Source organism: Nilaparvata lugens, chromosome 5 (assembly GCF_014356525.2).
Source record: "Nilaparvata lugens isolate BPH chromosome 5, ASM1435652v1, whole genome shotgun sequence".
NCBI lineage: Eukaryota > Metazoa > Arthropoda > Insecta > Hemiptera > Delphacidae > Nilaparvata > Nilaparvata lugens.
Window position 1 is genome coordinate 63,668,687 of NC_052508.1, and position 16,516 is coordinate 63,685,202.

Here is a 16,516-nt window from a genome sequence, read left to right on the forward strand (position 1 = left end):
CTTTACAGTCTTCAATCTCAAAAACATTACCTCTACAAGTAGTCTACTCAGTTAACAATCCACCAATTCTGTACAGCTATCCGACGAAAATCAACGTTTTTAGTATGTGATTATGTTTTACTGATGAAAATCCCCGTTCAAAATTATCAGAACTCGTTCAGAATATTGCACTTAATATGATTTGCATAATCACGACACGATTTTAGCGTTGATAAGAAACATAGATTGTATAAGGAAAGGAATTTTGCTACCTGAAATTGTTTCAGCTTATCTCCAACTCATTGTAACAAAGTACTTTCGGTATAATCTTGAAGGAAAATGGGAAAACGATTAACCGCGGTTGAAAGAAAAGCGTGTACTTACTAACCACCCCTAATTGAAAGGGAAATTGCTGCTCTTGTTAGGAGTTTTCTTCTGAATTTTCTTTTCTATGCGCGCTGAAAATGTATTCAATTATATTGTTCTTGTTTATTACTATTTTTATCAGTTCAGCACATGATACAGATTTGTATCAATATGAAAACGAATTTCAAATTCAAATGAAATGATACAAGTTATTACCAAACCAAGTCGAGGATGATAAAATATTCATCATTCACAATATTATCCAGTTCTCAAGTTACTGTTGATGGACAACATGATATTCTCGAACCATACTTAATGTAACACAAATTTTCAGTATCAATAAGATACACTACATTTCCTTCTTATCAATATTCGGTACAATGAATTATTCTTTGAGATTGAGAGTCTTGTTCACGTATAAGTTAAATTTTGAAGTTTTGTTGATACAATAGTGAGATTTCGATGAATAGTACATTGAAAAATCTACAGTTGAAAATCTCAACTACACAATAATTTTTGACAATTCTGTGGTTTTTTGACAATTCTGTGGTTTTTTGACAATTTCTTAGTCTTTTTCATTCAATACACAATAACTATTGTATTTTACCTATCTTGATTCCATACAGTATTGTTTGATATATTACTCCAAGTAGATACGAAACTATATGCATCACATTCATAAACACTGATACAAAAAACGTTCATATTTTTGGATAGCTACGAAGCATTCGCCAAAACCAAATTTTAATTATATAATTAGTGGTAGTTGATCCCTCTATGATTATTCATAGTTGAATTCGCCTCTTGGCATGACATGTCATTTGAAATTAGTTCCGTTAAGTCAGACGACCACTAATTGATTCAATATTGTAACTCTAAACTGAATATAACTATGTATGACTACTAAATATAACTAAGCGAACTGAGCTACTATCGTCTCTCTACTACTAGACTGATAATAATCATTGTTCTCTCGAAATTGAGTTTGTACTGGAATGCGTGAGGTATCCTACAAATTGGAACAATATTTATTCCACAACTTGAATCTGAGAAGTGGATATTTCATATTAATAGTATTAAAAACAATATAAAAACATTATGTATACTCCATATTTTTAATAGTTTTAATAAAGTAGCCCCATTCAAGTGAAGTGATTTCATATTAATTTGTAATAAATATTTAAAACTAATATTTCATATTAGTTTGTAATGATTATCACTGTTTCAATGATATCTGATCGAAACGACATACTGGTTTGATAATTTATAAATTCTCTAAAGGTGAGTACAGATTTACGCGCCGCGAACATGAGAAATTCACTTTTAATCAGCTGATGCCAAGCTTTTTATATCTGTATCTCACCGTTTCTGTAAAAATACAGATATAGTCAGCTGATTAAAAGTGAATTGCTCATGTTCGCGGCGCGTATATCTGTACGCATCTTAATACACAAACTGAATATAAACATAGTTTATACAATACATAGTTTTAACAATAGTTGAGCCCAGTTGGAAAAACGTAACCTTATATTATCCTTTCCATGTCATATATAGTGTAAGTTGATGCAAGTTTTCAAATGAACTTGTTTTCTGTAATTCAACCTATTGAAGCCCATCGTTATCAAAGAGATTTGAAACCGAATTAAAAACACGTTCATGAGAAATGAGAGGCTGCAAGAGATTCAAGTAAAATGAAAGATGAAAGCATCATGAGTTTGCAATCATTAGCTCTAGCTACTGTATTCAATTTCAACGATTTTGAATGTTAATGATGACAATGTTGTTGATGTAATTTATTGAAGTTTTCAGTTTATCGGATTGATAGATTGACACATTGTGGGAGCGGACTCCCTTTAATTGATATTTCAAATGAATAAGTTATAAGTAATGAGTTTTTAAGAAAATGTAAGATTTTAATCTTTCTCGTTGATTCGTTCTTCGAAGTGTGATGAATGATTAACATCAGGATCTAGGATCTTGAGGTTCAGTGACAGAAAAATATATTGGAAAATAGTGTGAGAGTAAAGAGTTTTAATCAACGATTAAAAAAGTTTTAATCAACGATTAAAAACGTTTTAATCAACGATTAAAAACGTTTTAATCAACGATTAAAAACGTTTTAATCAACAATTAAAAACGTTTTAATCAACGATTAAAAACGTTTTAATCAACGATTTTTTAAAGACGCTCATACTTATCATCTCATAATTTGGTTTTTCAGAACAATCATTTTTCTTGAAAGTGAAAAATAATACAAGCTGACTTTGGAATCGATGTATTGCGATTCAACAACCCAACAAAATCCACAATACATCGGATTCAATCAACAAATAGAATTGACATTTGGAAAACAGCTCGGAAAATTTGAAAAAAAAAATTGTGTGAAACATTTTATGATGCATGTATGACGGGTTTTATCTGGGTTTTCCTGGTTCAGAGTGCATATTGACATGTATTTCCACAATTGAGTTAATTAATATAATCTGATTGCTGTTCATTGGTATAACGAAGGATACGAGACAAAAATATTCTTCTATTGTTTTCATAATGGTAATTGATTTTCGTTTTTATAGAGATTATTACAAAGATGAGATCGTAATGCTACACGTGTCGTTTTGGTTTGATATTGGCTTCATAAATATGTAACTAGGATTGATATTGGAGTATATGCGGCGCTTTGATATAATGTTGGTTTTCCAGGGAGATAATTTAGGATTTTTAGCAAAAACTATAACTTTTTGTGTTGTTGAGAAGTTGATATTGTGGTAATTATTCATATTGAATGAAAAAGACTAAGAAATTGTCAAAAACCACTGACTTATTGATAATTAGAAAGACCGGTTTCGGTTATTACACCATTGTCAATCTCTGATAAACTCTATCAGAGATTGTTTATCAGAGATTGACAATGGTGTAATAACCGAAACCGGTCTTTCTAATTAGAGAGATTGACTTTCTAATCTCTATCAGAGATTGTTTATCAGAGATTGACAATGGTGTAATAACCGAAACCGGTCTTTCTAATTATCAATAAATCAGTGGTTTTTGACAATTTCTTAGTCTTTTTCATTCAACAAAAACTATAAACTTATTATTGATTGACTTCACTGTGGTAGTTCAAACTTTCTCAGTAGCAAGTCAGTTAGTATACAAGTCGAATGCTAATGCTGAAAACATTTAATTTTACTGAATGATCACTTAATTACTAAATCGGCGCGTTGGTTTAATGTTGGATTTCCAGGGAGATATTTTAGGATTTTTAGCAAAAACTATAAAATTATTATTAATTGACTTCATTGTGGTAGTTGAAACTTTCTCAGTAGCAAGTCAGTTAGTATACAAGTCATATGCTGCAAACATTTTACTTTACTGAATGATCATTCAATCACTACACTACTTACTTCAAATTCAAATATAATCATATTTCTCGTACAATAATTTTAATTGGATTTGAACAAGATATTTTGAGTTCAAGCTACTCAACTTGAGTGAATACACTCGTCAAACTATCGTGCAATATTGCATACTCTACTAACCGAGGGTGAAATACCACATTAATCATTGGAATCAACAGATTGAAGAGAGAAAGAGAATAATGACCATAAGGTGTGGTCACGAAGTTGATAGATGAGCGTCGAAATTTAAAGTGAGCACCCCTTTTCAAGAATGAAATTTGCAAAGGAGAAATAAAAGGAAATGGTGAAGGAGGTGGTAGTGTTGGAGGTGAAGAAGAGAAAGAGGAGATGTTGAGAGAGTAAGAAAAGTCGAAAAGAGAAAAGGAATGAAAGCAAGAGATAAAGAAGCGGAAGATGAAGAGAGTTGAAGAGAGATAGAAAGGTGAAAAAGAAGGAAGATACAATAAGAAGATGTCTAGTTGACGAAAAAGTAGTAGAAGATGATGAATTGTGAATGGTAAGGGAGTAAAAGGGTGGTGGGGGGAAAAGGGAGTAATTGAAGGAGAAAGAAGTGTGGATGAAGGTGGAGAGTGGAGAACGATTGTGAATATAATAAGAGGATGGTTGCGAAACAAGAAATACGAGAGAGTTGTGGAAAAAGTTGAAGGGAAGATATGTGGGAAATGAAGGTACGTGAAGATAACTGGAAACAAGAACAGGATAAAAATGCAATTGAGACACTGAGAGCTGAAAAAATGAGAAAGAAAAAGTGGTTTGGATTGAAAGGCAGGAGCATCAAATCAAGCAGAATAATATTGGTCGAAAAGAAGAAAGATTGAAATGAAGGAGGAGTATCAGAACGAGGAGAAAGTAGAAGTGGCTGAGGAGTGGATAAATGAGGAGAAGAGGAGTATGAAGAGGAGGAGGAGTTTAAATAGTTTAGAGAGGAGGAAAATAGTTTAATGTTAAGAGGATGGGTCTCAATTTGTAGTACTACTGATACTACTATACTACTACACATTACAACCCATCATTATATTAGCTGGAAAGTACAGGAAGTGTCAACCGGACTCGCCCAAATCATTTGTTGCTTATGACAACAAAATCAACAATAACAACAACAACATCAACAATTCTATGTCAGCAACACCTACCTCTAGTATGACCTACAGTTACTTCATACTCCACACACCATACTAATGATAATATGTGGTGTATGGAAATATATATCACAAATTATTTTCTCAAGTCTTCACACTATTTTTAGTCCCTTGATACTACAGTTACTTTATACTCCACACACCATATACTAATGATAATAAGTGGTGTATGGAAATATATATCACAAATTATTTTCTCAAGTCTTCACATCATTTTTAGTCTCTTGATACGGTATCTACATCTACGATCTACATCTTGATCTACGGTATCTACATCTACGATCTACATCTTGATCTACATCTACGAGCTGTGTCTTATTTGATTCTTTGATACAGTATTCTACAAGATAGAAAAACCAAGACTCAACAAAATCAATAGTGTCCCAGTTTATAAAGAAAGTAAAATCAGATTCAAATCAGGTTTGCAAAAGTTACTTTGACTTCATTTTAGAATGTTGTTACAGAATTTTTGAATGCTGAATAACAGGATAATAGCTTCATAAAACAAGAGCAAAATGTATGGCAATAGCCTATACATGCAAAGTATACTGTAGAAACTTTAAATTGATGCATGTAATTATAGGTACATATTAGTGTTATAGATATGCATAGAGCAGCAATGCAATCTAAGATGGCTGCCCACTCTTTTAGTATGGGTGTGGTCAGTTGAGGACATTAGTTCTTTCTCCTTTTCTACTTCTTTATCTCCTTATTTTTTCCTCTTTTCTTCTCTTTTATTCCCCCTTTCATCTTCCTATATCCAATATTACATACTACAATTTTATCAGATTGTCACTTATTTCTATTCTATGCCAAAATTCCAACATTATCATTCATTCTCCTCCCTCCTAGCTAGTTGCTTAACAATAGTTCAGAATCTTTAGATCGATTAGTCAACGAGAGTTAACTAATACTTCCAGAAGTCTTACGAAAAGTTTTCAAAGTATTCAAATCGAATTTGACCTCCGTATAATGATGTCATTCAACGAAATAAATGCATATGATAAAGAAAACAAAAATTAAAAACGAAAAATTAAAATTAATTAACGTTTAGAAAACATAAATAAAAACAAGAATCGATGGATGAATCTGTCATCAAAGTAATGAAGTAATGTTACGGTAGTTGAATACAATAATTGGAGTTTCCGCAACTGAGACTCATGATTCATGAAGATATCTATCCAAAATTTTACCTACATACCTCGTAGTCTTAATACGTTGGATTTGATCTGAATATTGTGAGAAATAGTTCAATGATTTATACTTGAAAATGGAGTAAATGCCGAAACAACATGCATTTGTTCTATGAGAAAATTGAAAGGGTAGGTTCTTATTGAAATTTAAATTTAAATTTATTCTTCCAAAATACATTATATTACAATATATATCTGAAAGTAGTGGAAAAATATTGTTTTAAACAACCACTGAGTTAATACAGTGTGGGGTCGTTCATGTTCCATATGCATTTTTTAATCTCTTCATCAGTATTATTTGGATGAAATATTAGTTAGCCCTCGAGAAATACATCAAAATTTAGAAAAATATATTTTTTCGGAACCAAATTGCAACAGAATTTCACGAACACATCCAGCATTAGGAAGAGCACAATTGAAGCAAAAGGCAAACACAGTTTGCAAATAGAACCAGGCTTCAGCTTTAGCAAACATAGACACTGTTGCTTCAAATTGATTTCAATTATTGTCATTATTGCTCACAGCACTCATTATCAGTTCAATGAGACTCACTTCAGTCTGTCAGCATTAGTTGAATGGGCAGCACTGATGTCCTTATATGAGGAATACTGCCAGGTGTGAATCTCACTATAGTTGCGCCGTTTATGAGTCATGCACTCAATTCGATGAGAGGGCGAGGGAGGAAGTTGATTAGGGGAGGAGGGGGAATGGTACTTAGTTAAAGCACATGTGTGTGAACTGAAAAGTCGACGACTTTGAGCTTAGTGTGACCTTCTTCTTGAACTTACAAGTTCTGTCTACACTCCTAATTCGAGATTATCGTAAGTCTCTTTCTAACGTTTCTATCCGTTTTCCTTCTCCTGTGTATTCTCAACTTCTCCATTTTTGTTTTTTTGTCTTCTATTGCTTTTCAACGTATTTACAGTGAAAAATTATAAAATTATTTTCTGTATTTTAGTCCTTTATATTCTCGTCTTCTTCCATATTCCCGTCTGATTCTTTTTATTGAATTTATTTATTAAATTTTTATAAGCTTCAGACCACTTTTGAATTTATAATCTTCAAATACTTCTCCCCACAAACTTGATAGAATTAATTATTTTAATAATAATTTTAACTCATTTTTCTCAATCTTCTTACTACTACTATTAAGGTGCATAAATTTCCGCAATCGACGACGGCAAGCATTGTTGACATTCATGTTGTCCAAATTTCAAGTGTGCTAAAACAGATGATCGAATAACTTTCATTATCTATGTACATTATTCAAGAATAAAAACATTTCTAATAATATCAAAATATTGCCATTTGAAAGTATAAAAAGTATGATCCCCCATTAAAACATAATTGAATATTATCTTTTAGGTTATTTAGACAAATTGAAAACTACCCAATGTGAGATATCCACCCTGTTGTGGTCGACGACGGCATTTACGCACAAACTAAACCCTAGCTTTAGTAGCTTACTACTCTTCCAAACGTGCAACTCTTAAGGCTAGCTTCACACGCTTTCGGTTTCATTCGGTTCGGTTCGTTTTCGGTTCGGTTAGTTACTGAAAACGAATAAAGCTTTCATACCATGTCAGGTTTAAATTCGTACGGTTCTAATTAGGTATTTTCTTCTCAAACACAGCTGTGTTTGGATTTTCACAGTTCATGCTGGTATATTTAAATATAACAGCTGGTGTTAAATTGTAAGATGTTATTTCTTGAACAACAAAATTTCAAAGTTAATTAAAAATTTTGAATTATTTGAATAGTTTCTTTTTGATTATGTTAATTTTTGATGTTCAGAGAGATTATTTTTTTAAATTGAAAATTTGTTCCTTGTTTTGACACATGGTATATAAACTTCATCTCTCCTCTCCATCGATGAAATCGTGTAATATTTGTGGAAAAATAAAAAAAATGAAAATTCTCCCTTAGTTTTCATTTATATCTTTTTAGCAAACTATTCATTGAGATAAAAATTTTTCTGTGAACCAACAGAAATGAATTGACCATATTATTTTGACTTGGAAAATTTTGAAACAGATAATCAGGCTAAAATAAAAACAAAAAAGGCAAGCGTGTGTAAAAGACTTTGTTTTTCCTGTTTCCCCAGCAACGAATTCGAATATAATGAAACCTATTCGTGTCGAGGGGGCGGTCGGTGCTATGCGGTTGCTATTCGGTACCGAATTCAAACAGAATCATCGTTTCACACTTATCGGAATTTGCCGGAAACGAGACGAACCGAACCGAACCGAAAGTGTGTGAAAGTAGCCTCTCGCTAGCAACGAATTGAAACCTGATGGAATTTATTAGTCAAGTGGGCGTTCGGTTCTATGCGGTTTCTATTCGGTACCGAATTCAAACCGAATTACCGTTTCACACTTATCGGAATTCGCCGAAAACGAAACGAATCGAATGAGTGTGTAACTAGTCTAACTCTAGAGTTCTCCAACTCTAGTAAGTTAGTAATAAAACTGTCTCCTGTAACTCTAGAATTAATCGAATATTCATTTATTCTCGAATGATAGAGGACGTACTGTATCTCAATGGAGAGTGGCAAATGAATGAAGAAGCCTTACAACTTGAAAAAAGCATTAGTGAAGCAGTAAACAACCGAATGACATTCAACTATCATGCTTTTCCCAAATGATTTGGGAGCAAAGATCACAATCAATAGGATGGAAATGCCCGAGAAAATAACACATACGTCGAGATATCGATTGAAATAACAAACTGTCAAATAATCTTATTAATCTTACAGTAACTATATTACTATATATTGGGTAATATAGTTACTGTAATTAATCTTATCTGTATTATGAATTAATTCTATGTTTTCCAGTTCAAATGATTTTGGAGTGAAAATCGGACTGATTACAAGTGAAATGGACCAGGAATCTACTGGGAATGCAAAATATTAGAATATACAACTTGAATAATCATAAAGATAGCTGGGAAAATTTGTAAAACTGTTTATATTAACAGATTCATTCTTTGGTAAGATATTGCTTATTTTTTACCTGTAGGTCATATATCTTGGGAAAGATAAACAATTATTTTCCGTTAATATGAATTATATGTTGACTACAAGTTTGGTGGAAATATGGCAACTGCATGATAGCATTCTCTAACCGATTTTGAGGTGAGTTTTGGATATTTGTTATTTGCAGCTTTGCAATATCTTTATAATAAAGTCTTTATAATAAAGTCTTTATAATAAAGTCTTTATAATAAAGACTACTATATAGCAAGAGTCACATACTACAACTTTATACCATATAAGGATTAATTGACATTATCAAAAATCTTTCACCAAAGAAACGAAATCCCAGATACACTAGAACAATAAAAAATATCAATAATAATTTTATTATTGATAAATTTCAAACACATCCCATTTTAAATAATGCTGAATGAGCTAACACGAAACGACAAATATAGGCTACTCATTTTAAACGTTATTCAATGAACTAACACAACACTAATACTACTACGTCACATTAGTCACAGTTGTAAAGTTATCGTAGTAGTTGTACGCACCAACGAAAGCAGTTGTAAATGATTGTAAAAGTTGTAAAGGCAGAGGAACAAAAGCCACCACCCAGCAGGTAAACAACATGATGTGTCGTTCAGTATAGTAGTGGTTCACGAAAATAGAAACCGATTCTCGAAAACATCCAACTAAACATAACAGCACTATTATTATAGTCTTGTCGTAGTCCCACATGGTATACTATGCTGAATATAGTATGTTATAGATGTATAGTAACATACTACAGTGGAACCCTAGAGCTACACCCTCAATTTTATTCTCACGCTAGTTCCTAAATAATTCTTCTTCTTTTTCTGTCACACCCTCTTTCTTCTTTCTGTTGTTGTTCTTCATCTTCTCCTCCTTCTTTTTCTCTCCTTTTTCTACCACTTCCACATCTCATCCGACGTTCCATCTCACTTATTTCTTCTCTTTTATTACCTTCTTATTTTTGCCATTACGTTCTTCTCTACCACTCCAAATATTTCCTTTTCGTGATTTTCTACCCTTTTCATAACTTTACTTTTTTCTCCTTGTTCTTGTTATTTGAACACTTCTTGTCATTCTTTTCATGGCTACTTCGTACTCTTCATCACTTCATTCCCTCCTCCTCTGCATCTTCTTTTTCATTATCCTCTTCTTCTCATACCCCTTCCTCTTGTCATTTTCTCCTTCTCTTCTTTCTCTTCTACGTCTTCCTCTTCTTCTCCTTTTCTCTTATATTTCTCACTCTTCTCCTGCTGCTTCTCAGACACACTTCTCTTCCTTCTCATTCTTCATATGCTTCGTTTTCTTCTGCTGCTAATCTGCCCTCGTCTCATCCTTCCCTTTCGTCACACACATCTTCTTCTCCTTCTTTCCATCATCTTCCCCTTCTTCCTAGCTTCTTTCCCTTTTTGTTCTTCTACCACTAATCCAAGAATGATGAGGTGAGATATATCACCGACTACCTCCCACCAGCACAAAAGAATAAATAAATAGTTTCAAAGACGAAAGAAGTAGAAGGCGAAGAAGAAAAAGAAGAAAACAAGGAAGACGAATAATACAATAAGGAATTGAAGAAGAATGTTGGAAAGGGGTTCTGACAGCAGCATTGTGTCAAAGATTGCGGCACTTTTCGGGTCTACCTGCCCCAAAAATGGAGCTCTTGGCGCCAAAATTCCCGAACAGGTCTCTCAGAAATCGAACAAAAGACGTTCAACTCCCTCATCTCACAAAACGGCATGGGATCTAACACAGGTAACACAGGGTCTTATGTATACGGTAAATGTATCTATATATTTTCTAGTTTCATATTTAATGGGTCTCGTGAACTTTTGAGTGGAAACTGAGTAGAAGAGAAAGAAAAAGAAGAAGAAAGAAAAATAAAAAAGAAAAGCAACGTGCTGGAGAAGAAGAAATAGGTAAAAAGGGTGATTATGATAAAGGAGGAGGTTTAGAAAAAAACGTTGACTGAGAAACGTTGACTGGAGAAAGAAGATACCAAGTGCCAAGTGAAGAGTGATAAGGCGAATGACCATATTATGTAGATAGTAGAAAAAGCAAAAGTGTCTCTTATATTTCAAAATTTTCAATTAATTCATTATTTTCCAGTTATTCGCCACTAATAATTGGCGAAGATTAATAATAATAATAGTAACTAAGATAATTTTCCATTGAATCCGCCACTAATTCAATGGAAAATTTTCTCTTGATTTCGTTTTCAACTAATCTGGTTTCTAAATTCCTGGTTGACATAGGTCTAATAATTATGTTTTGGACTCGAAATTGGGCAGAAACTATGAAGTGACAAATATATCGTTTTTTTCGGACTATTTCCATCAAAGTTTGGGAGAGGAACAGTTTTGGGCTTCAAGCCTGTTGTTCCTTCCCCAATCATACATAATGAATGATATTGCATGATATTGTATATGAGTACACTATGTATAAATTAATTAATAAATAAACCAAAGGATAATGAAGAGAAGAATATAAGGAGGTGTGCGATTACATTTCATCTAGATTATAGTTTTTGATGACAAGCAATACAGTCAATGTATTGCTCAATAAATTTCACTTATTAGTATTAAATTTACTGAGGCATTATTAAGTGACATGCAAATGGAATGCAAATATATTTCAATATGATATTACACTATTGTGTTATATCACATTAAAGGTGGAGTCTGAACGTAAAAAATCCTTGGGGAAAGATAACGGAGGATAAATTGGAGGAAGAGAAATAAAGTGGAGAACATACAAAAGAAAAGAAAATGTGGACGAAATGATTGTAACAATAGAAAAAAGAGAAAGAATTAGTTACAATAAATAAGCTTCTACCTGAACCACCGCAGGTATAAATTATGGAAATATAGGATACTATATTCAAGTATATCATATATACATTTATATATATCCTACAAAAGTAAAAGTTCCGTGAAACTATTCAGCTATTCTACAAATTACATAGACATGTCCATCCATCCAGAACCCTATATACATTTCCACTGAGGTTACTTTGGAATGCCATACAAGCAACGGTAGCAAATGAGTGTCCTTTCAGAATATTTCATTCAAAAAAGTTTTGGGTAACAGTGACAACGGTCTCTTATTCAGGCATGATTTGAAAGGGTAACGGGTTTCTCATAACAAGGCACATGGGTTTGTTTTGGCCGTGTTCTGAGAATTTTGTCTACTTCGTGGAAGAGAGGTTTGTTTTTGAAATGAATATGAATACAGTTGTGAAATTTTGTCTGAGTCCCAAGTATTGTATTGGTAGCTGTTGAATTCAGGTATAGTTGAGTCCGTTATAGATCAAAGGAAGTATAAAAAGGTTCTTATTGTATTTTATATTCTGTTACTTTTTGAAGTGTGGTGTATGGAACGCTTTCTCAATAATTAAAAAAATTAATTGTAAAGATAATAATCATGTCTAATTGATGTTTTGACCAAAATGTTCAAGATTTGTGATTCATTGATTTATTTAGTCGTCTTCTGACAACCACACTATTCTTCTTCTGATTAGTGATTTGGTGTGAGAATAAAACAGTAGAATTTAAAATAACGAGGGTAGGTAATAAGTACTTTTTTGCAAGGGTACCTTATTTATGGAAGTATGGAAGGGAGCGCAAGTCCTAAAATTTTATTTAATTGATAAATAAGGGAGGTGCATCATTGGACTTGTTAGCGGTGGGCATATCTTTCTTCTAAATATTATATTTGCTTGCTTTAACAAGAGAAAAAGAATAATTTTAAATATGATAAAGTATTTAATAAGGGCTATTTGAACTTTTTAATTATCAAGGAAATCACCATGATATTTCTAGTGATTTCTACAATAATTGAACATTCTGTCAATCTTATCATTTCTCTTTCATTAATGTATTTTTCTTGTTGATTACCTCCACTCTCCACATCACTATTATGCTGATTGAAAGCTCATAATTCAGCTAGTACTATCATGATAATATTGAAAATATTCATATTGATAAGAATCAAACAAATTATTATTTATTAAATTAAGAAAAAAAATTAAATTTAATATTTAAAAATCTAATTTACTTTGTGAAAATAATTAAGGACTGAGAATTTTGTGGATTGAAGAGCTACAAGACAACCTGTTTCGGACTATGTGTAACCTTATCTAAAAACGGGAGAGGAGTAGCACAAGGTTACCTTATTATTTCTCTCACTATAATTTTGATGATGAACTAATTGCATAAATCAATAAAGAGTTGATACTCGAGATATGGGGGAGGGTTTCTAAAATGCAGTGACTTTTACGCTCATCTGGTAAAGTAGGTATATCTGTATAGCGTTTACTATACTCAATAATGCTGTACATACCCTGTAGAGCCTACAGTTTACATCATTACAAGTTAATGAATGACGTATGAAAGGAACTTCGAGTGCATCATACTGTCTGCAGATGTTACTCCAGACGATAAGATTCAAGTGGATAATTTCCTTAAAGATAAAAGATGATCTATGTGACTCAGTCCCTTGATTCAAGACACACATGCTAACGCGTCAGTATATTATGTTCAGTTATATGTGTTATATGTGTCTAATAGCTATAACTATTGATATGGATTTGGGCTAATCGAAAATTTGATACTAAAGAGGTATTTTCCAGATTTTTTCAAAAATATAGTATCATTGGAGTATTAATTAGTTTTTATTAAAGAAGTGTATAATTTACTAGCATTGGAAAATTTGATAAAGGAACGAGGAACGAATTGAATGTCTTACTTGCAAGATTAGGGTGAATATGATACAAGCAGCATACAACCAATCATACAATCATACAGTTGCAGCATACAACCGTATCTTTGAAACTATGGAAATCTGGCCTTTAAACCTACTCTTGTCTACCCCCCCTGCGTAACCCTCAAATCTTATAGCAGTTCAAAATAGTTCAGATATATTTTCCGAAACATGAACATTTCTCATTTTAGAAGAAATCATACCTTTTTCGATAAGAAAAATCATAACTACTGTAAACGCTGGGAAGCCCTCAACTCTCAACATCAAAGCATTTATACTGATTAGGCTAACTACTGTTTGTTTCAATTGCAATCATTTCCATCCATCACTTGATTGAATAGCATCAGAATAGCACTAGCCTTGAATTCATTGTTTAAAACATTTTATTCGAATACTGCATATTGAATTCTATGGAGAACTCATTCTCTGGCAAATAATAATTACTTTCCACTAATTAGGGGAAAATTCCATCAGTATTGATGACGATGGTGATGATGATGATGATGGTGATAATCGAAAGGACAGAATCAGAAGATAATAAAATATAGTGAAGTGCCAATAAAGCGAGAACTCATACGAGTAAAACTGAAGAAATCAACTGAACATTATTCGATATCTGGATTCAATCAAATTTTATCAATACGTTACTTTAATGATAGACAAACCTACATCGATGAATCATCCATGAAGTATGCTCTTCATCACTGATTGCAGCTGAATATGAGGAGGCATCGCAATGAAATTAAAATTTACTCATATCAGTTTGTTAGAGATGTGAAGACTAAATTCATTTGATGCCAGCCCGAATGGGAATGAGACCCAAGACCGGTGTAGAAAAAAATATATACTGAATTTATAACGCTCCAGACTACCAGGTTTAGCTGGCTCATCGATTTCTTCTAATTGATACATCATAGTCAATTATTATCCCAAACTAAAGTGCCGTAACTCACATTAAACCATGAGTTGAGAGTGAGTTCTCATTACACCTTATGAGAAAAAAAAACAAATTTCATAATCAATCATTAACTAATGCCTAATCTTGATTATAATCGATGAACAATCAACTGTATTTTAAAGTTCAGTACAAAAGACCAATATGATAAATTCAATGAATTTATGATTCTGAAATAGCCTTTAATATAAATTTTTGATATAATGTCAATCTATCTAAAATATCTTTATAACATTCTTTGGACCGAAAATAGGACTCAAATTCGATCAAGAGGAAACGTATAATTTTTTATCATTATATGCATCTTTATCATATATCATAATATAGATATATCATCTTCTATAGACTTTATCTATAAAGATATATCATATATCAATCAAAATTCAGAAAGAGAACGTTTTGGGCTCAAGGCTGTGCCTGTTCTCCCTTTCTCAAACATTTATAAGATTACATTACATTTACAGTTACAACTTTAAATTTGTAACTGGTATAGGCTATTATTCAATGAGTAAATCAATCAAAAATCCAGAAAATACCTAGAATCAGGAAAATATGATCTTCTAGGTATGGTGGTGTTGGAAAAGTATCAATGAGAAATCAAAAAAATATTGTATCAACACAAAATACTCTAAGTTAATACTCTAGTTTGGACAAAATACTCTAGTTAATAAAACTCTAGTAATCATAATACTCTAGTTAATACTCTAGTCAACACAAAATACTCTAAGTTAATACTCTAGTTTGGACAAAATACTCTAGTAATCATAATACTCTAGTCTCATAATACTCTAGTTAATACTCTAGTCAACACAAAGTACTCTAAGTTAATACTCTAGTTTTACTCAAAATACTCTAGTTTTGTCATGCATAATCCACAAATCAAAATTACGTTACATACCTGTAGTGATCAATACAAAAGACTTCAAAAATGTTGACGTGAGAAGAACCGGCGACTGAACCAAGACTCGAGCGAGAAGAAACTCAAGAATAACTCACGAAGTGTTGAGAGATATGAAACCGTGGATACTTGACGCACTGTGCTGGACAAACACCGGCCAACTAATCGGAGATCAACAATTTTCACTCGACGGAAAACACCGGTTAACACTGTTCCGACCGGTTAAAACTGTACAGGCAGACTGACATGTCTCTCCCGCGAGCAGCTGAATACTGAAAACTGAACTGAAAAGTCCGAGAGACTCCAACGTGGTAGAGTAACGTAGAGTCGAGTGGTGGGGATAGAGACTGAAAGGGGGGGATTGGTACCCCTCGACTTGTTCCCCCCAAAGGGTGGAAGGGGGGATCACCCACGACACTCATCTGTCTGTGGGAACAGGTTACTACTATTCCGCTTGGTGGTTGAGGGGGAGGGGAAACATATACTCTACGCTACGTTGTCAGTAGTAAAATTCTACCGGTCTGTCTTCTCTCTCACTCTAGCTCATCCTCTTTCTCACTCTGCACACCCATTCTCTCTCGCTGTAGGAACCCTCTCTCTCTACAACTCGTACATTATCAATCTCTCTCTTCCACTACACCACAAATCAAACATTCTTTCTCACTCACTCATACACACTCATACAATTCTTCTTCTATTACTATGTACACACTACTCACTCTTTCTATCAACCATCTCTCTTTTGTTCACTAGATCACTCTCTATCTCTACCTCACTCCTTTTACTCTAACACTTATTC

At 32.9% G+C, this 16,516-nt stretch overlaps 1 protein-coding gene across 1 annotated transcript in view; it reads right to left on the reverse strand.

Annotated features, from left to right (window-relative positions):
• Nucleotides 1–16,002, reverse strand: part of LOC111063487 (A-agglutinin anchorage subunit) — a 132,349-nt gene extending 116,347 nt beyond the window's left edge. Inside the window, exon 1 of the mRNA XM_039429014.1 lies at nt 15,718–16,002. The gene's annotated coding sequence lies outside the window, so the exon portion shown is untranslated. The remainder of the gene's footprint in view (nt 1–15,717) is intronic.
• Between the last annotated feature and the right edge of the window lie 514 nt (nt 16,003–16,516).